Below are 22,234 nucleotides of genomic sequence, written 5' to 3'. Positions count from 1 at the left end.
TGATACTGTTTGTTCCATGCTGATGGGCTCCAGCAAAATCCATGGTTGCTGACTTGGTCTGGGTAGTCCTTGTTCTAAAAATATTTGTTGAGGGAATACCGGATATGCAAATTCTCATGTTTGTTGTACTGATTTGCATTCCAATACCCAGAGTGCTCTTAAAGGTTGCACCAGTGCTGGTATGCTAGCTTTGTGAGCACAGTGGAAGTTTTGGATATGCTGCTGTGTGCCAGGAATTATTTCTGTGTGCTTAGCAAAGGAATACAGTTGTTTAGGCTGTAACACTTGTGTTGGTGTTGTACTGATTTTAAATATAAAGAATTGGCTTGATCTCTGCCTGGCTTTTCATTAAAACACAAGTATATAATGGCTATGGGTTGACAAGCCTGGGGGGTGCAACCTTGTTGAAGTTTAAATCTTTGAGAAATAATTTGCTACAGTTCTACTTTGACTTCTGGCAGTCTTGGGATGGGAAATAACTAGACACAAAATGTAAATACCTAAACATCAGATTCATCCAGACTAACCTCTGCTAGTTTTTTTTTTACTAGTAAAAACAAAATTTAGAGAAATAGACTAACAATCACTCTACATAGCTGGCAATGCAGAATCACTTACATGCACAACAAATAGTCTAGCTATCAAAAGCAACAGTTATCCAGACATACTTAGGTTTTTCCTTTTGTCAGAATAGATTTGGCTGCTGAAATAAACAGTATTAGGGCAACAGCTGGTTCGGTTACATAATGATGTGCTGTACAGTGAAGACTTCTTTTTTTTTCATTTCACTTTCCTTTGTTTTAGAGACTGAAAGGAAACTGATGGCGGAAAAGTCATCCAAAGTTTGTTGCTTGACCAAAGTTAGTTGTCATCGACACCAGCAGCCTGCTTAGTGAACTAGAGCTTCTTTGGTTTTAAAGTATTTTTCCTGGCCTGTAGCATTCCTGAAAGGTGTAACACTGACATTCCTGAGTCCTCTGTTCAGCCACAAAACAGATACAGAATAGACAGTGGCGTGGTAACCTTCCTCATGATACATTGCTGATGTACCTTGATCCTGATCTCAGTGGACTATCTCTAGGGTTAAATGGGTTATTCTTTCTGTATAGCCATTCAGTTCTGGGGCTGTCTGCTTAAGAAAAGATGTCCAGAAGATGCCAATTAGTGATGACTGGTGTGATGTTGTTTCCTTTCCTTTGGGAAATGGATCAAGAGCACCAAATGCATTCCTCAGATGGTAGCAACAATGTTGATCATTGCCAGTCTTGGTTTGAATTGAGATCTATGATCCAGAGGTTAAAGTCTCTATATCTCATTGCCAAAAGAAGCATAGGTTCCGTGATCTTTCAAGTCAGTTTCTCATGAGTAAAATTACTCTGAACGGTACACACACACATGCACACACTTAAATGTAAAGCAATTTGAATGAATGTTACTAAGGAACATTCTTCATTTTATTGCTCTATAGTAATTGCTCTGAATTAAGCCCCACTGTACCTTTCTATGGCAGAACCAACTCCACTGTTCTAAAATCCTTTGATGGCAGTTCACTATATACTGCCAAAACTAAGTGGATCTGAATGAAGGAGACCATTGGAGCTTTCTCCGAAAGTATTCTTTCTTGTGTAAGTTGGTTAGAGGAGAGGGATACCTACATGCAGCAAAACACCTGATATTTCAATGTCTCCATTGCATTCTCCAGTTAACTAGGGCAAGTATAGCTATATTCCATCTCACCTGTTGCCTTTTATGCAGAGCTACATGGACAGCTGTCTTCGCAAGGCTGGCATGTTAAACACTTTGTCTATAACATCACTATTGCTATCACACATGGTGTTGCAAGGGAAATGTCCAACTTATTTTCAAAATAACTTAGACACAGCATAAGAAAGACTACTCCTCCTCCTCCCCATTTCTGTCAACACCCGCTCAAGGGTCAAGAATGTAAACCCAGCTCAAATGATGTGAAGGTGGCCAGTTCACTTTTTTCATTTCTCCAGGGACAAAAGCAGACTTCATCACTAAGATAATGACCCTTCCTGCTTGAAGTGATTGAGGTCCGGAAACTCTTTGCTTAGGTGCATCTCATAATTTAAGGCCTTGCTTTCAGTACCTGAGTCAAGCATTCAGTTTATGTTTCAGCTAACTCAACCACCAGCTTCCATAAGTCTTGCCTATTCTTCCAACATGATTTCTTGAATAGGGCTGTATTTGCCAGCTGTGTGTCTATATCTCTATATATTTGGGCAGCTATATCCTAAAGAGCTATAGATAAGATCTCATTTTTTATAATACCCTATACTCCCCTGCTATTTTCCTATTCCCTCATGAACTTTGGTAGAAATTTGTTGTAATTTGTGTGTGTGTGAGAGAAAATGTGTATAACTATGTGATGTATCATGCCTCTGTGTGAGTGTATTTTGCCTCTGAGGCGTCCTTATAGGCTGAAACATCACTTGGATCCAGAAAAAACTGATTTCTAACTGCAGAGTATGACGTCTCCTGATCCCATTACCATCAAATTTTGCAGTAAGACTTCAAACTGAAAAAGGGGAAATGTCACCTGTTGTGGTCCTGGCTGAGCTCTCCCTTATGGATGCTCATGAGGCAGCTCTGTTTGGACCCACAGGTTGGCTCCATGTACTTCTAAGCTCCCTTAGGACTGGGCAGGCTCCAGCCCCTTAGGCACACTTCCCGCTCTGGCTGGAGCCATTTCTAAGGAATGTGACCCCCATAGACCAGCTGCCCTGCACCCAGAACCAGTGCTGACCCTCACTGTACTCCATTTGTTCATGCCTACCCTCCCCAGAGCTCTATCCTTCTGGGTATTTTGGTTTATAGTTTAACCTTGCAAGAATATGTGACTATTGAAGCAAGTAACGTGCAGACTTTGCAAAGGATAAAGGTAGGCCCTGAAGAGAAACCATGAAAAGACAGTCCTTTTCAGTTACATCACAGGAAGGCAGACAACTAAAAAATGACAACTTTTATAAGTACTTGTACACAAATGCTGGAAGTGTAAATACAAAGATGGGTGAACTTGAGTGCCGTGTATTAAATGAGGATATTGATATAATAGGCATCACAAACTGGGTGGTATGATGACAATCAGTGGGACACAGTTATACCAGAATACCAAATATATAGGAGTTACAGAGTAGGTCATGCTGGTGGGGGAGAGTGGCACTGTATGTGAAAGAAAGCATAGTCAAAAAGAGGAAAAATCTGAAATGACTCAAACTGTACAATAGAATCTCTATGAATAGAAAGTCCATACTTGAATAATAAGAATATAGTAGTAGGAATATACTACCAACCATCTGACCAGGATGGTGATTGTGAAATGCTCAAGGAGATTAGAGAGGCAACAAAAATAGAAAACTCAGTAGGAATGGGGGATTTAAACTACCCCATATTGACTGAGTACATGGCACCTCAGGTCGTGATTCAAAGAAAGTTTCTAGACACCATTAATAACTGCTTTTTGGAGTAGCTCATCCTGTAATTCAAAAGGGGAGAGGCAATTCTTGATTTTGTCCTAAATGGAGCACAGGTTCTAGTCCAAGATGTGAATATAGTTCAGTGTTTCTCAACAACTGGTCCATGGACCAGCACCAGTCCCTGAGATCTCCCTGATATAGTATAGGAAGCTGGTCCCTGGTATCAAAAGGGTTGAGAAACACTGACTCATTCGGTAATAGTGACCATAATATAATTAAATTTAACACGCTTGTGTGGATGCAGGGAAATACTAAAGAAACTCACCACAGTAGTATAGTATTAGTTTTAGTATATAATGTTCTAAAAACTCAGTAGAGGCGGTTTTAGAACAAATTGATACATTTAACAGTAATAAGTCACCAGGCCTAGGTGGTGTTCACCCAAAAGTTCTGAAGAAGTCAAATGTGAAATTGCAGAACTACCAACTGTGGAATGTAACCTATCATTTAAATCAGAGCGTGTGCCCCTTTGTGTTTCCTGAAACGCTGTGTTTTTAAAACCTTGTTCCAACAGCGTGTTTCAATGCATTCATTGCCCTCAGTGTTCGTACACATGCACTTCCCAGAGAGGCTGTACAGTGAAATGGAGAGAAGAAGGCAGGGCACAGATATGACATCGAATGACAGATTGCTAATTATCACTCAACTGAGCTTCTGAGAAGCTTATCATTTTCTGGTCCGCCACCACCATCTCTAGCATGTTTATAAATCATCTTTTCAGAATTTTATTTGGGTTACGGATCTTGTTGTGCGTTCCTTCCTTTGAGATACTGTAAATAAATTTTTATCCGGAAATCATTTTTCAAATGAAATCACTCTGTGGTTTTTGATTCCTAAATGTTTAAGAAAAGAAAAAGGCCTTCAAAGAGATTATTTAGAAAGCTCTGGTTTCAATATGCCTTAAAATGACTGCTCCCTTAAGAATGTATGTGCAGGCAAGTGCGCACACATCCCTCCCCCGACACGTCAGAGGGGACCCAGAAGATTCCATGTCTCTGTGGTTTGACAAGCCAATGACATATCACAATAAAGAACTCTGGAGTGAAGCATTTGCTCTGTTCGGTCAACACAATTCCATATACAAGCTAAAGTACCAGAGTAGAACCCTGCATAAGACTTAACTGTGATTATTTAGGTAGAGGATATTCAGGAGGAAAATAGGAGGGAAGGTGGGCTGTGGCACTGCTAAAGTTTCTTTAAAAGAAAGGATTGGCGTGGAGAGGGTTGCTATAGTGAGCTTAATCTTAGGCCCTAATGTGTGTGTGCTCTTAAACACTGGATGTTCCAGTTCAGTGAAGCAAGATGGCCCCCTGCAGCATCGTTAGCCCCTCACAGAGAAAGTTTTTCTTCTAATCTAGAGGCATCACCCCCCCCCCCCCCAATGCTGCATCAATTTTGCAGGGTTTTACTGTTCGTTTTTTCTCAAAACACAAAGCAAGCATTCTTTAGTTTAAAAATCATCTAACAGTAAAATGGGGTTGGGGGGGGGGGCACTCAGAAATAGCCTTTTAGGGCCTCCCATGCACATTTATTTGCAACTTCCCCACTGACTGCATGCTTCTGAAATGAGCTCTGAAGCAAAACTGAGTGAGGGGCAAAGAGATCTGAATGTAGTGGAAAACTTCCCCGGAGTTCATTTGCAAAAGGTTGCAATAGAATAGTGTATGACCAAGAACCAAGGGGCAAATTCTTCCACTCAATGACTAAGCCACAAGATGAATAAAACTTCTTAAAGAGTGAGAGCCAAGAGGTAAAGCTCAAAAAACTGTGCCATAGTTATATTTTGAGTGCACTGTGTGTATGTGGGCCTATGTGAAGTCTTCCATTTCCCCCATTCTATTTCATTATCATAGACTCAGAGGAATGATAATGGGCTTTGATACCTTTAAGAAAAATCGAGAGTTTTCATGACATGCAGTGTTTTGGTAACACTTTGAGTTCCAAGGCATATCTATGGGGAATAATATAACCTTTGCTTACATAGTAAGTCCACAGTATTTAAGTACCATGTAACTACATAACAATTTAATGTTCCTATAGTTTATTTAGCAATTAAATGTGTACCTTCAAAATTAATATAACTTTGTAAACTGCAATCTGGTAGAGGCAGTAAAAAACAAATGATTTTTAATGTTTACTTTCTAATTATACAGGCATATGTAATTAGTCTGCTGATGCTGTACATGATACTTATCAGATCAGGGATCAGTGTCATTAAAAAGTCCTCCCAGTTTTTTCACTGCAAATGCTAGGCATCAGAAAACTAGTCTAGATCAAATTAGAATTGAACGTTTGCTCGTCCACTGAACCAAACATTTCCTATGGTTCAACAGGTGGCATTAATCCTCCCGCTCTCATTTTTGTGCTCCTCTATCATTATTATTAGTATTATTTGCGGGGCACTAACATGATGCTAGATTCTCAACAGACAGATATCAGTCATATGACCAGAAGTGAAAGTGTCAGAAGGAAAGCTGGTCTCATGGTATTACCAGTTCATGCACTATTGGCCTTAGCCTGTTCATGTGAGATTTCCAACCCAATTAACTAAATCAAAATGGGTTTGGAGAGTTTGGATGGTTCCCTAAACTTTTATAGAAATTAATTTCCCTGGCATCTCCCACTGTTAAGCTTTACTCATCTCTAACAGAAACCCACACCAAGTCTGAAGAGTGCGGTCTAGTCTGCACTAGAAGTGCTATGGTGAAGACACTTTATGTGCTGGGAGAGCTTGCCCATTGGCATAATAAATCCACTTCCACAAGAGGCAGTAGTTATGTTGGCAGGAGAAGCTCTTCCCTTAGGTGCTTAGGTCAGTGTAACTTATGTCACTGAGGGGGGTGGTTTATTCACACCCCTGAGTGACATACCAACATAAGTGGTAAAGTGTACAAGCCCTCAGTGTTGTGAAGTCTGTGTGGTCTTCTGTGGAGGGAGCTTAGATTGTTTTTGATCCCCTCCATGTCGTTGACTGGCCAACAGTTTCCTTGCAAACACAATAGTAAACCATTACTAAAAGCTTTCCTGTTTCTTTGAGACGCTCATGCCCTTAAAGATATCCACACATTTATAAGGAAAGTTTAATTTAAAATTTGTTCCAAGAGAATTCTCAATATCCTTGTCATTTCTTAAAAAAGGGTAAGTGCTAATATCTGATGTGGGACAAAGTCATGATGGAGAAATGTTTGGGCCCTACTTATGAATGTCTCTGAAAACTAGCAAGAGTTGTAGTCAGGCCTCATTCAAGTAAATTGGAAAACAATACTTGCACGTCAATGTGTGGCTCACATAGAGTTAAATGTGTTGTGTTTAGAGATGTCTCAGCTATTGAAAATGCCTGGGAACCTTGCTGTGAAAATGTTCGCTGTTTCAGTTCAAGGGATTTGTGTCCCTAACATTTCACTTTTCTGATAATGGCTGTTTTGTTTTCATTGGAATTTAGAATTTCTAACCTTGAATTCTAAAGCCATTTGTCACTCCAAATGGGCTCATCTTCACTAGAAAAGGGAACCTCCAATTTAGTAAAAATCTGTATAAATAGAAAGGCAAATTTTTCAGCAACATAGACTATATTCAAGTTTGTCATGAAAAGTCAAGCCAGTGCACTTTTGAGTAATTTCACTTTTAATTGTGACTATTTGGCATAGTTAAAACCAACCAATACAAATGATACTGAGTTGTGTTTGCCACATAGTAATATTTCTGGCCAAATGCATTCCTGGCACATTTATTCTAAATAAATCTGCTGTCCCTCTAATATTAGGATAGCTTTCCTATTCTGATATTGTTGAGGATAACAAGCAATAATACAAAAAATGGTTTTCAGACAGGCCTCTAGGATGCAGTATGTTACATGACAAATTGTTATTCCTTACCTGGTTAGATGGAGTCATGCTTACAACAGAAACCAAACAATGCTGTCTTTGATATAGGCAAAAGTAACTCCCTAAAATGTTTAGACTCAGGTTAATGCTGTGCACAGCACACAAGAATGAGTTCTGGCAAAGCAAGATTGTTGCATATTAGTGATTAGATGAAAGATTTAATTTGATTATTGCATCATGCACATTCTTGACAAGTCCCAATAACCATGTTTTACTTTTTCTTTGTGCGTGCCTTAATAATGTGCTGTATATGTTCTCTGAGTTAATTCTGCTTTCCTCACATTAAATCCAGAATAACTCCATGGAATGCAAAGGAGTTCCTCTGTGTTTCTGCAGGATAAGTCAGAGCAAAGGTTGTACACTCTGATAGTGATTAATTTGTCTTTGTATCTGAATGTAAATTGACTGCCCTTTCTACAGGGAACAGTCTCTTCCCACAGGTCATGCATAATTCTATTTAATTCATGTGAGTCAAATTTGCTTATTAAAGAGTAAATATATATTCCTTAAGGTCAAACCATGGCTCGTATTGAAGGCAGCTGGAGATAATATTAAAGGTCAAGTTTCTGCTCTGACTCTCACTCTGCGGGTCCATTGAGGTCAATAGGATTCCTTGGGGTGCAAATCCTAGCAGAAGCTGTCCCAAAGATCTCACATTTATACAGTACTTTTCAACTTGGAGTATCCCAAATGATATTACAAACTGAGGCTCGATCCTGATATTGGAGCCATGAGGGCAGACCCTGGAATTTGGAAGGAGCCCCAAAAGGACTCTGTATTGGCATAGGGGTCTGGCATAGGTAGCCGATTGCATTACAGGGGGTCTTAAACTATACACATGGCTCAGTTTATGCACCGGTGAAATAGAAACGCCTTCTGGGGTGAAACGTGGCACCTATTTAACTGCCTACAACAACGCTAAACATCAGTTTAGGAGAGGAAATTAAGAATATCTTATCCAATTGAAACTGCTGTGGGAATATAGTTCGGGGAGCAGGGAGCAGCCCTATGTGCTTCTGAGGGTAGAGTTGGCCTAGAATATTTTAATCTGGCTCAACACTTCCCCTGGGAAGGTCACAGATGACCAAAATAGCACCAGAGCATCTTTTGTGATGGACCTTTTGTATTTTTCTTTTTCAAATACCCGATGCTTGATGGGGTCAGGGTGAGCAAATGCGATTTTAATGTAAAGAATAACAAAACTTCTCATGTTGAATGCTAATACTTGACAAATACTGAACTTGGCAAATGTATCTTGCACTGCCAAGTCAGAGTAACTCTAATGGAGGAAATGGCATTACATCAATCTAAGACAATGTAAATGAGAGGCAAATTAGGCCCACAGTGATTATTCTTTTGAATTTTTAATTAATTCACATTGGCCATGTCCATCCCCATCCACGTTTGCTTCCCACAAAGATTCAAGCAACTAAATGTTACTGGCATCTCAAAGTCACATGCATGAGCATTCATGGCAACCAAATCCTAGTTTTTGCATTCATGGTACTTGTGCTGTGCACCTCTTCAGACAGGAAATGGTGGGGGTGGGAATAGGGTGGGAAATATACCACGTGATTTAAGCCATGCACCTTGGGGCTGATTTTCCACTGCTTTGCACCTCGTATATCTGTTTTGTTACCATTTTGCTTTGATAACATTTTGCTCATTTTGCTCAAGTGTAAATGACCAATGTAGTCTCATTGTTTAATTGTCGTCCTCTGTGTCTCTGTACCCACCTGTTGTCTCTTGTCTTATATGCAGATTATAATCAGTTTGGGACAGAAACTATGTTAGTGTTACATTCTTGTACAGCGCCTAACCCAATGGGGTTCTGCTCCATGACTGGGGCTCCAGGTGCTACCACAATACAAATAACTAATAATTGTAAAAATAACAATAACTACATTGGGTGCCAGGTAGTGGAGAATGAGGCTCCTCAAATTGAGAATACTTAACACAGATTGCAGAGGGCCAGCTACTTGTGATCAAGCCACACATTACAAAAAAAAAAGGTTAAATGCTCATATTGCATTCTGCTCATAGATAATCCATGAGCAGAGAGAGAGAGAAGCCAAATTCACTGTAAGACATTAGTTGGGAATTATTTACTCTGATCTACTAAATATATATAAGGAATAACTTTATGATCATGTCACATCATAACCAAAAATGAAGATTCCAGTACATTATTTTCTTGTCTCTCTCTTCCCTCTCTTCCCCCCTCCCCCTTTTTTTTTTTTTCTATTCTTTAACATTCAGTGTTTTGGTTCAAGTTAATTCAAGATTCCAGTTCCAGCCTCCTGGAGTGAAACTCTGGCAGTTTGCCCAGTGCAGCGATAGGCATTTGTAAGCATGCCCTCCACTGCACTCCATAATGTCGCTACGATACTATACAAAGAAGAAGAAAGAAACTGAATACAGATGGAATGGGAAATCAGATATGGCTTACATTTGTGCTTAAATCTGTGCAGGCTGCCCCACAATTAGAAAGAGAAGGCAATTCAGATACACCGTAATCCCAGGGGAAAAAAAATCTTCTTTTCCTCCTCCTACAGTACTGGAGATACAGCTGTGAGAAAACTTACAGTGAGCCTTTCCAAAAAACAAACAAACAGTGAGAGAGAGTGAGATCAGAAGACTGAGGCGAGAGAGGCAATTTTTCTTGATGAAGACACAGGTATATGATGCAGAATTTTCCCATCAAACGTAATTGTTTGACACGATACTGTTCATGGTGAAAAGAGGATTTGATACATTTTAAATGTCTCTGACAGGAGCATAAAGAACACATAGTAAGATAAGCATTAACCTTAAAAACCATATGCTGAACTCTGTCATTAAATGGCACATGTAAAGAAAGTTTAACTCATATTCATCTCCTGGAACATGGGTAGTACAGATGACATAGCTGGTGTTGTCTCTGCTCCTCATGCTGTCTCTTGCTTCTTAAAAGAGAACATACTCCGTACCTTGTCATTCTTACTGAAGGCATTCTGTAATGGCTAAAACTGATTTAATGAAAATCTCATTAGCACATTAGAAATCTCAGTTTCAGCTATTGGTGATTGTATGTTAGTTTATAAATAAACTTTGCAATTCTCATCATTTCAGATTCTGTTCCAGGCCATGAGATTCTGTAGTTAAATGTAAGGAAGGAGTAAACTATGTAGCTATCGCCACATCACTTTGTTTTTTTGTGCATTTTATTTTTACTAACTGTATTGCTAAAACTTGTCTCGCTCTGACCTCATGGCTTTTTGATTTTCATGTTTTAAGGAGACTGTAAGGCTAAATTTTGTTCCGGACACTCTTGAAAAAAGAGATGATCTCAATGGGTAAAGTACCTGGCAAATAATTGAATTTTTCATTTATTTGCAGTATGCAACTGCTAGTTGGATCATCCATTTCTCCATTCTGCAGCCAGGCTGCAGTTAGATACTTGGGGAATGCATCGTGAACATCCATCCATTGTCCCCCAGTTTTTCATTAAAAATAATAATCTGGGCTCAGCCTGATATCTTGACAGATAGAACATCATGCTGTAGCATGGGAGGCTATAAATGTCTGAGGCTATAATCTTGGGTTCTCACACCTTCGGGTGATGGGGCAGAGGTTATGACCATTCTGGAGGAGTTGCTTTTAGCTGATTAATGAGAGCAGTACATTGGGTGAGAGAGGCCAAATAATTGTAGTGCAGATTTCATGTAAAATCTGGTTGACTGGAATAACTCTGCTTCCCCATGATTAATTAGACGTGTTGATGCTACCTTTTAAAAAATAACAAAAATACCTTAAAAAAGCTGGCCAGGTGAAAGGGTTAACAGATGGATGCTGATAGGGATATATGTGTTTCTTGCCCTTTCAAACCTTTTAAGCCAGACTGGGGGTGAAGTTACTGAAGCAGAACAGCTCTGTTGACAAACATGTGGTCCTCAAAAACGATCTCAGTATGAGAAGTGCTGCTGATTTGAGACCACAGAAAGAGGGAGAGAAAACCAGCACCACACTACATGAAATTCAACCCAACAGTCACCTTTCCCTCTAGCCCCCTTTTGTTAACTTCCCTTCCCTGCCGAGTGAATCAGCCATGGCTGGGGTTAAATGGGTAGCTTTTGTCTCCTCACAATGGCAGAGAGTGACAGGGTGAGCTAAATGATTTACTGGTGGAGATGATTTGAAGGACAGAGCGGAGCAGCCTTGGGAACATGAACACACACACACACACACAGAGCAAATCAGTACTCCTTTTTTTCCCATAGTTTTGACTGATAGACCACAGAGTGAAAAATCTGACAGCCACAAGGACCATTGAGAGGCTAATTTTATTACTTATCGAAGTGGCCTTGTTTGTTGAGAACAGATCTGAGGTTAATTATCCTTTACTTTTTCTTTTAAATGTTCTTATTTTTCTTATTAGCTGTTTTTACTGAGGTATAAAATGTGCCTGTAAACTGTAAACTTCATTGTGGCTCAATCTGGCAAAGGGAATGTTTTCTATGTAAGATTTTAATATGAGAAAGCTCTGTAAATAGCTTTCCAAAATGAGGAGCATTCTACCCACAGAAAGCTGGTTGAGATACACTAAAACCAGCCTTTCTAGTGGAGTCTTTCCCAGCTGTTGTGAATCTGACATCTCTAAACTCAAACCCAGCCACTCAATACAACTGACCACACAGGGAAACAATGTTGTACTACATCAGATCCTACAACATTATATCATGATCAGGGGTCTTGCGGAGTTGTGACCAAACTGTTTTATAGTGATCTGAAGTAGTGCAAGAAAAGTGGGCTCACATTCACCCTGTTTTTTTAACTACCTACTGACAATAAGAATGCAAATGCTGGTGGTGGAAGTCCATCCTGTAAGTAGTTAGAGTAGTGGAAGGTCCCAGGAGTCTCCACTTGCCAGGGGAGTGATGTATAGGGAAAGCAGAGAAGCTAGCACAGGCCCTAAAATGGGTGATGCGAACCAAGAGAGGGGCATGATTAAGGGTAGCTAAGGGCTACAAAGATTCACCTCCACCTCTAGGCAGCCTCCAGTGCCAGGGCTTCTGCAGGTGCACCAGTTACACGTTACCAGCTCCCTCCTCACAAAAAGTGGTGATAGAAATTCCAAGAGCCTGACTCCGCACTCATACGGCTTCCATACCCATGTAATTCCCTTATTCCCCAGACAGCACATTTCATATCGCTCCCTCAGAGGGGCCTGGTTTTTAAAGGGGCCTTACCCTGGCCTAGTGTTTTTCTCAGAGACTTCCAGGTACACATCCTTATGAGACTATCTGATGTCACGTAGTCGTGCAACTACCCCAATACAGCCAGGTAGGTAGGTAGGTGTCAAAGTTATATCCATGGCATCTTCAGATGCCAGCTTCCCTCACTGCCTGGCCCTGAGTCACTCCACTCAATAAGGCTGGGGCTGTAGAAAAAACATTATGTGATCATGTAATTAAAGACTGTGGCTACATCTACAGTAAAAGCACTACAGTGGCACAGCTGCAGGTCTGCACCTACATGGATGTAGTGTATATGCTTCCTACATGGCCCAAAGAGATTTTTCCACTGACGTAATTAATCCACCTTTCAGCCTTGGTAGCTAGGTTGACAGAAAATTTCTTCTCTCAATCTAGGGGTTTGTACACCAGGGATTAGGCCACTCTAACCAGAACACTCAGAGCATTAATTTTTTTCATAATGGTCAATCTAATTTTTAAGATGACACCTGAACCATAATGCACACTTAAAGAGTGGGGTAAGGTTTCAGAGGCCACCTTAAGTCAGGGATTTCTTTACTTTTGGGTGCTTGATTTTACAACCGTAAATTTCTTTTAATGTGCGTAATTCTGATAAGGTTCCTTGTTCAGAGTTGGAGGAAAGCTCTGTTATTTCCATTGGCACATGACCTCTCTGTGCTCTCTCTTCCAACTGCTCAGGAGTTGTTTATAGGGAGCTCTCTAAACGCTTAGCTGCTGACTGAGTTGACACTTAGGAGCGCTTGTGTTTTACCCTAACCTTTTCTGTCTGTTCGTGTCTGCAAAGCAAAACATTGAGAAGAGAGTTAAATACCTGTCTGTTGATGCTAGCCTGTCCCAACATTATTTCTTTGTCTTACATCATTCCCATGCAGTCCAACAACTGTGACTGGTGTGCTGGGAATGACCTAATTCCTTTACCAGCCTACACAGTTTATATTACATATCCTTCACTATTGCTCTCACCAATTTGTAGCAGAATGTCACTGAAATCAGTGGGATTACTTGCAGAATAAGATGCTTATCACTGTAAACATGAACATAAGTGAAGCAGAAAATGAAAGCTGTCTTGCAAATGTATTCGGAGATCGCCCCCAAGACTGCCTCTGAAAACTTGTTCTATTGACTAAAGTTCATAAGGAAAAGTGAAAACATATTTAAAATAGTCTCTGAATTAGTGTTGAAAAATGAAGTGCAGACCAAGAAACTGTACTGGGTTAAAATCTGGTTTAAGGCTAAATCAGAACCCATAATAAGAGTTGCATGGCTCAGAAAAGGCAGCACTGACTCCTGTTCTTTATTTCTTCTGGTCTGTGATTCATGAGGTGCTGGCCATGCATAGTGAAATAGTAATTCCTATCACAGGTAGTAACACAGTGCAACTGTCAATGTCATCATTCATTGATGCTAAATAAACAACAAATAAAGAAGCTGTATTCCTCCACTATTATGGGAAATTACAATTTTTAGTGCCTACCTTTTCATGAGTTATGAAATCTAGACATCAAACCATAGTGAATCAGGCTGCAAAATGACTAGCGAAGTCTTATTCAACTGCATTCACTTAACTTCAAAGAAAAAATCGCTCACACTTCTCGGACTCCTTCACTCGTTAGGAAAGAAAGTCAAACAGTAGAATTGCAGGGTATAGCATGTGTCGTTTTTCCTGGCTAGATTTCAGTGGTATTCTCAAACAACAACAAACAAAAAAGGTTGTGAAAGGTAGTAATTATTAAGAAAGACAATGAAAACATGCAAATATGAAAGCTCAAGCTAAAGCAGCACTTCATATAAGCAGGCATGGGTGTGGAAGAAGTGACTTAAGTTGGAGGGCTCTGTAAAAATGGCAAAACTGAGTAGACAACTGTTGTGTTATCTGATATGCATGTAGGCTCACTGAGATACAGGTAGTGTGATATTGCACATGTGCTGTGCTGCTAATGCATAACTGGAACATTGCATCTGGGAGAAACCGTTCTATTTCCAAATCCAAAGAGCAAAGCAGATTGCATCAAAAATGACTTATTTTAGGTTATGCAAAAAACAGCAAGAATGAACTGGTCATTTCTCTGTGAGAGAGCCTGGTATGTGTCTGTGTGTGTCTCCTCCTGGTTCCTTCTCCTCCCACCCCCCCGTCTCACAATCCTCCCCAGCCACTGCTGTCTGTCATTGGCTGCCCCTCTCCAGTTCTGTCTATTCCATCCCTGCTGTGTCTGTGTATTCTTTCTACAAAACAGCTGCTATGCTTTGCAGGCAGGGGGCCCAATAGTGACTAGCCTTTGCAAGAGTCATGATGGGGGATGGTGTAAGGAGGCTTCCCCTTTGTATGCCCTCTACAAGGAAAAGTCACAGCCACTGATCCCCACAGCAGTCCTTCATCCCCAAAGGGGGTGGGGATGAGACAGAGCTCTGACCCTACTCCTACTGTACTGACCTATGGAGCAGGGCTTGGGAAGTAGGTGGCAGTCCCTTATGCACCAAACCTCTTATGAAAGGAGTTTGTCCTCAAGGCACAGTCCCTTGCTGAGGGTCCTGTGAGGTGGAGAGTTCTCAGAAACGTCATGGTGTTTCGTGCATAATGTAAAATGCATCCAAGTTCCACAGTTACAAGCACCACAGCCATGAGGCTGAAAAGCAGGACTTGAGCACAGGCCTCAGCATGCCCAGGCCACAGCAGTGATTGTAGATCAGGTCTGGCCAGTGACAGTCCGTTACCAAAGGGGCTCCCACATACTTTGCGTCAGACCCTTTCCCCTCACACACCATCAGTAGCAAAGATGCTTGTTTCTGGATCAACTTTTGATAGGTCCTAGCACTGTTGATGCATCGCCTTGTTTTCCCTCCCCCTCTTTCTGTTCTTTTCCCCCTTTTCATTCTTGGTTTTGTTCCCGTCCTCTTTTTGCCAGGCCCAGTTCTCTTCTCCTTTAGTCCTTCTTCCCCAGCACTCCCCCGGTTCCTCCCTTTTCCCCAGTTGCACAATTCTCTCCAGCCACTGCTGTCCTCCGGTGGCTGTCCCTCCCTGGTTCTGGCTGCTGTGCCTTCTCCTCCTCCTCCTCCCACAGCTGCTGGACATTGCCCGTTGCCACAAAAACTACATGGAGCAGAGCTATGCAGAGGCATCTGGAGAAGAAGCAAGAGAGACCACATGATCGGAAACAGAGATGGGAAAAGTATATGCACTCTGCGGTTGCTGTGCTGAAGTTCCCTACAAGAGGCCAGAGATATGGGCTCCCAAGGGTCTTGGCATACTCCAGTGGTATTCAGTGGCCTCAGGCACAGATATAGAATGTGTAGGCTGATCTTTTCATTTCACCAGAGTCCAGTTGGAAGCAATGTTTATTTGGGGCCAGGACTGAGTGCCTGGCTAAGACCAGCTACTCAGTTCCTCCCCATCCACAATTATTTGCTGCTAGCAGGTTTTTCAAAAGCCCTTCATGTTGCTGCTGTTTCATTGCTTTGCAGCAGGTTACATCACGTCACAAGACTAAAAATGCCCCGTACAGAGTAGCATAACTCGACCCAGCCCTGGCCTTCCTATGTGATGTGTCATGTCAGACATGTAAAGAAAAAAGTCTGCTTTTTTATTTGTAGAGTGGGCAGCAATGGCCTACTATTGGTTGTTCTACACTTTATTTGCTGGCTGTCAGACATGGATTATGATGGCAAGAAGGGAAGGCAATAGGAGTCTGTAATCGAAACGGGAGAAAACACACTTTAATGGAACTGCATCTGAGCAGTAGAGAGCAGGCTCAGCGTCAAAGCTCCTGGGACTCTTCCAGACAAGCAGGCTTTCACCAGCAAAGACAAAAGTATTGCATGGTACCTCCACTTGACAAAGCAGAGTGACAAGGAATGCACTATGATCCATCAAGTCTGTAGACTTTTTTTGGGAAAAAAAATCCATTGTTTTGCAAATTATATTTCAGAACCTTTGACTTATGTGCTTCTTCACTGGAATTGATGGAGAATTAGGAATGGGTGAAAATGAGTCAAACGTTTAAAAGTAAATGGTGAGATGGGCAGAGAGAGATATGGAGCCAAATCCTGACCCCATTGCTGTCAGTGGCAAAACTCACCCTTCTTCTGCTGAACCCAAAGAGGGACTGGGAAACAGCAACTCCTGAGTTCTAGTCCCACTGCTGATACTGTAGCAAATCACTTCACACATCTGCCTCAGTTTCCCCAGCTGTAAAATGGTAACAATAATACAGACTGACCTCACACAAGTGCTGTTAGGATCCTGCTCTGGGTTACTTGATTCTGCACAATAAAAGTGCAGAGGGCTGTGCATATAAACACTATGTTAAAAGGTGATGAACCAGACAGGGAGCACAGGAGAACTATGCCTGCATTAACTGGAGGGCTGCTGCACAACTAGCAAGTTACTCTTCCCAAAAGTAAGGCAAAGAGGGAAGAACCTAGCTAAGCATCTGTCACACAAGCCCATGTCTTCTTGGATGTGTCCATGTTCCTCCCATATTACACCTGTTTCTTTTACTCTGTGCATTCATGAGTAAGGGAGGAACTGCATAATGATTGCTGTTCTACAGTGCAGAAGACAACACCCTTCACTTGCACTTGCATCACAGTCTCATGAGTCCTGGTGTTAACCATGCAAGGATTTGCAGGGTCACTTTATTGCAGTAAAGTTTATCACCTTGATGATGAAGAGTGTGAATTACTGCTAAAGGTTAGCATGATTTTTGCAGGTCAGTGTGCTTTGGTCAATGGGCACTGGACTGCTACTCAGGTGACATGGGCTCTATTCCCAATGCTGCCACTGACCTGTTGCGTAACCTTGTGCAAGTCGCGTCACCTCTCTTCATGGGGCCGCTGGCTGCTCTTTTCTCCTCTCCATCTCTCAGGGTTGGCATGTAGCCACTGAACAAATCTAGGGCTATCAAGGAATACCACAAAGACTGTATTTTGCATGGTAATTTTGCCTTTCTGATCCCAGCATTGGCTCGAATGGAAACTGGATGTGAGCGGAGCAGGGAAATCGCTCATTCATTCACAAACACTATATCAGAATCATATCATCATCAGTGCTCTATGAACATTACAGCAGCACCTTATTCCTCCAGTGGCTGCCATCCAGCCACTCCCTTATGGAAACACACCCCACCAAAATTCTCAGCTTACAGTATGATCCACTGAAAAATAACATCTTTCTCATTTTCACTGACAATGACACAGTGGGTGCATGGGGAAGTAGGTTAGGCTTCTGTGGACTGGTAGATACGATACAAATTATTAGCATGAACAGGGATGTTGTCATGCTGAATAATTTTATTACCTATGCAAAGAGTGGGCACCACTGTCCACCTTACCCGGAGGTTTCATGACTACAGTAGAAGGGGGAGGGGGGGTCTCTTTTGCCAAATTTAGCTTAAAAAGAAAAAGAGAAATACTGTATGTTCTGTAATGGTATTAGATCACAGAGAGCACCTGCAAGCAAGGCTACCAACTAAGCTAACAGTTTGATTTAATTTACACTGGGCTTGAGATTATCCCATAAGATCCCTCAAGATTTGTTGGGCATTATTTTTCCCCTAATGTCTTGAATAACTCATTCTCACAAGTGTTTAATCAAAATGACTGAACATTTGAATCCAAGTATTGTGAAGTAAAACTAGAAGGAAACATAATACACGTGTTAAATTCACAAATCGTTCTCCATTGTCTCAGGGAATATACTTTTAAGTCAATCAGGGAGGAATTGGAGATTTGCCAGTTGTTTATTACTTAGTACCTGCCCCTAATGCTATGTGTGTTTGTGTCTGCAACAACTCACATAAGGTCCCGATCTTACTCATACTGATACAGAAGGGGTGTGTGTGCACCTGTGTATATTTATTTCTGCTATAAATAATAATATCTATGCTTACTCTTATTTATTTAGGGCCCAACTATTAATTTAGACTCGTTATTCACAATGAATAGTACCTGCCCTACTCTTTTTAATGGGCCTACTGAAGTAATAAACAGTCACTTTATTTTAGGGTGGCATAACAGGGCCCTTATATATTATATACATGCTTTTAAAAAGTGATAGGTGTTCATCGTATGATCCTGGTGCCTGTCCCATAAATTACAATACACCATCTGAGTGCTCAGAAACATCCATCAAAAAACCCCAACCCTCAGGCACCCTTTCCTCCAAAGCCCAAGAAAAACTATGGGCTGTCATCCCAAAGTATTTCTAAGTTCTTTGCAAATGGGAAAAATTTGACACTTGTTACCTGGCAGCTCTGTGTTCTTGGGGAGCCAGGGCACAAAACCCCAACTCTGGCTCACCTGAATTACCCCCCTACCAGCCCATGCTTGAACCAGAAACCAAAGGCTGCTTGAACCAGAAACCAAAGACATTCTCAATATGAAAAGGCAGGAGACACAACTGAAACCCTCCCATCAAGGGTGGGACAACTCCCCGTGCCTCATAAGCATCTCAGTTAGCACATGAATTGAGAACCAAAGCCTCATCTACATCAAAGATGGAACACGCACTGAACTCTGGGATTGGTGAAGCAGGGACGCACTGCATGTTGGGAAATCTCTGCTCTTGATGTAAATGAACTAACACCTGCACACATCCAGCTCCGCAGTTATCAGACCATTCTAGTTATTGATATGCAAAACACTGAAATCTGGTTGCATTGTGAGTTCTCTCTCAAGGAAAAGCGCCCTTTCAGGAATGATCAGCTCCTTTTGTCCAGACATCGTTTATCCATAAACAAACCTGAGGTTTACAAAAATCCCCTGTCAAAGCTCAAACCTCTGTTCTGATGTTTGGATCCAAAATTCTGCATCAGTTCCACTGTAACCTGTCTTCTCTTCCTGACTGATCGTGCTGATGGGCTCTGCCAGACTGAAAGCACTCCAGACCCTAAGATGACAAACCTGTTCCTGGAAACCTCTGAACTGCATGGAGTGGTGAGATCAACCCCATCCCCTTCGTCCCACAGCACACCTTTTCTCTCTCCTCCCCTCTTATTCCAGGTATAACTTTCTACTTTTGTAATCAAGCCTGGGATAGCTTTCTCCAATACCCCAACTGTAATTGTGTAGTATTGTAAACATTTGATTGTTTTTCTCTCCTTGTATGGTATTACTATTAGTATCATAAGTTTTATATACCTAGCAATAAAATAACGGTTATAATCAAGCTGGTTGTCACTTTCTCTCTCTCTCCAAACTTTATTTTATTCCTTTGTGTCCTTGGTCCCTATCTTGCTCTGTAGCAACGCTTCTCTTATCTAAGCCAAAGATCCCTGAAGTGCCCAAAAATCCTATGGGGTTTGCTCATCAAGGGGGTTACTGCTAGAACAATTGTGATGTAAAGGGCATATGAAGTGCATATGAAGCTAGGAAGTGCTACTCTGCCTAGCCTATGGGGTCCAGGGGCAACTAAGGGTGCGGCTCAAGTGCTGTTTGACCCAGCCTGATTGAGTCCAGGGGCAGATAGACGAAAAGTGCTGTTTAGACCCAGCCTGCTCAAGAAGTGTGCTCTATTCTGGTGCGTGGCAAAGGGGCATATAAGGGTAGCCACTGAAAGTGTGGTGTCACGCAGCCTGCTGAGTTCAGGGACACATAAGGGGTCAGCTGACAGTGCTGATAGCCCAGTCCGCTCAGAAGCACTCAGTTAATCTGAAATGTGTGTGTGTGTGTGTGTATCAGTGGGGGGTTTATTTGAATCTGGTGCTGGAGGAACCCAGCCCTGAAAACCTTAGGTCCTGCAGGATAGCTCCATTGGGTGGGGGCTTGTAGTCCTATGAACACACAAGTAACACAAGCAATACATTATTAGAATCACACCCCCCTTCCAGGAAGGTAACCCTAATGAATGAGCATACCCCAAGGTGAAGGGCAAATCTGGTAACACACTCCTGAAATGCACCCACCTGTGGCGTTTATCAACTACCAGGGCGAGAGCCAAGAGGCTAAGGCAGCTGGCCCATGATTGTGGAATTTATTCCTGGACACATCTCACCTCCTGCAGAACAAAATACACAACTCAATTATCTAACTTTGCTTTCCCACAACAATCATAAAAAAAAAAACCTGTGTGGGAGGGAAGTATTGAAAGAAGTTTAATTGGCCAAATTAGTCTCTCAGTTATATGACTGTAAATCTGGAGTAACTCCACTGACTCCAACGTAAATATAGCGCTTGTTTTAAAAAAAAACTTTCAGCATTGGTAAGGCGCTCAGGGACCATGTGATATGCATGATATAAGCATTTAGATAGACAAGTGGCAAACAACTGATACATCATGGTGGTGGAGAGGAGGGGAAAAGTTGCCCAAAGACAGTGGCCAGGGCAATGCCTATTTTTATGAAATGTGCCATAGGATCATTTAATGTCAATGCAAAGCAGACAGAACCTTGGTCTGAAGAGATCACACAAAGGACCCTTACACAATGAACTATTTATTTTCTTCCAAAAGATGAGAAGAGTTGTTCCTGCTAGGATTTTAAACTGCAATCTGGGGAGACTAAATATTTCAAACCTGAGTTTAGAAAATAGAAATACTCCTGGACACATCATAATAAAGAATCAATGTCTGAATAGTCATAACATCATGCTGATGTTTAACTAGATTATACTTTCAGAAGGAGAGTCAATAACATGAGCTTGTTCCTATGAACCTGAGCTTTTGCATCCTGCTAGCTTGTTATTGTCTTATAAAACATGTTTGATAGGCACATAACACAAAGCACCTTGACTACTTATAAACTTAAAAATATCATATAGGTTCCAGTCTCTCTCTCTTATCTGCCAGTCCAATTTATGTTATAGCTACCACTATCACTTTTATTCTCTCTTCTTAATAGGTTGTACCCTATTCTATTTTATGACTCAATTAGCCACTGCTGATGGAGAGAGTGCGGTAAAGAGGGAATGACTGTGAGAGGGAACTGATACCCTGAAGTAAAAGGGAAAAAAAGGCATAAACAAAACTCAGGAAAGCAAAACAATGAAGGTCAAAATGATTTAGAATAGTTCAACATCATTCTGCTTGGAAAACTTTTGACTTTCTTTAAAAGCAGTGCAAAACTTGATGGTTTCATTCTGCACGGGTTCATATAAATATATCCTTTGGTTTCAATCTGTGTTTTTCTGTCCTTGAGTTTCACTTTATGTTTCAGGTTCAGATGTTCCCAAAAGAATCAAAGTAATATTCAATCTATTTTAGGCATGTATATGACCTCATTACCACAGTATCTGAGTGCCTCATAGTCTTTAGTGTATTTATCCTTGTAACACCTCTGTGAGGTAGGGAGGTGCTATGATCCCCATTTTATGGGTTAGGAACTGACATAGAGAGACTAAGTGACATAAAAAATCTGTGGTGAAGCAGAGAAGCGAACCCTTATCTCTAGAGTCCCATGTTTGCACCCTAACCCAGTGAGAGAGCCTTCCTCTCTCAGCCAGCATCTCTAGTTTGGGCACTAAATAGTTAATAATTTGTAACAGCTGAGTTTCACCCCATTTCATAGCAGAACCATATGCACCCATAAGTTTTACATGGTTGTGATGAAATACCAGCAATCGAGCCTAAGTTTTCTCAGATTCATCAGAAGACAGAGCAAATCTA

This window comes from Emydura macquarii, unplaced genomic scaffold (assembly GCF_026122565.2).
Source record: "Emydura macquarii macquarii isolate MOO-44397 ecotype Brisbane River unplaced genomic scaffold, CSIRO-AGI_Emac_v2 contig_2676, whole genome shotgun sequence".
In the NCBI taxonomy this organism is placed as follows: Eukaryota; Metazoa; Chordata; order Testudines; family Chelidae; genus Emydura; species Emydura macquarii.
The sequence above is the reverse complement of the archived record's forward strand: the minus strand, read 5'-3'. Positions refer to the sequence as shown.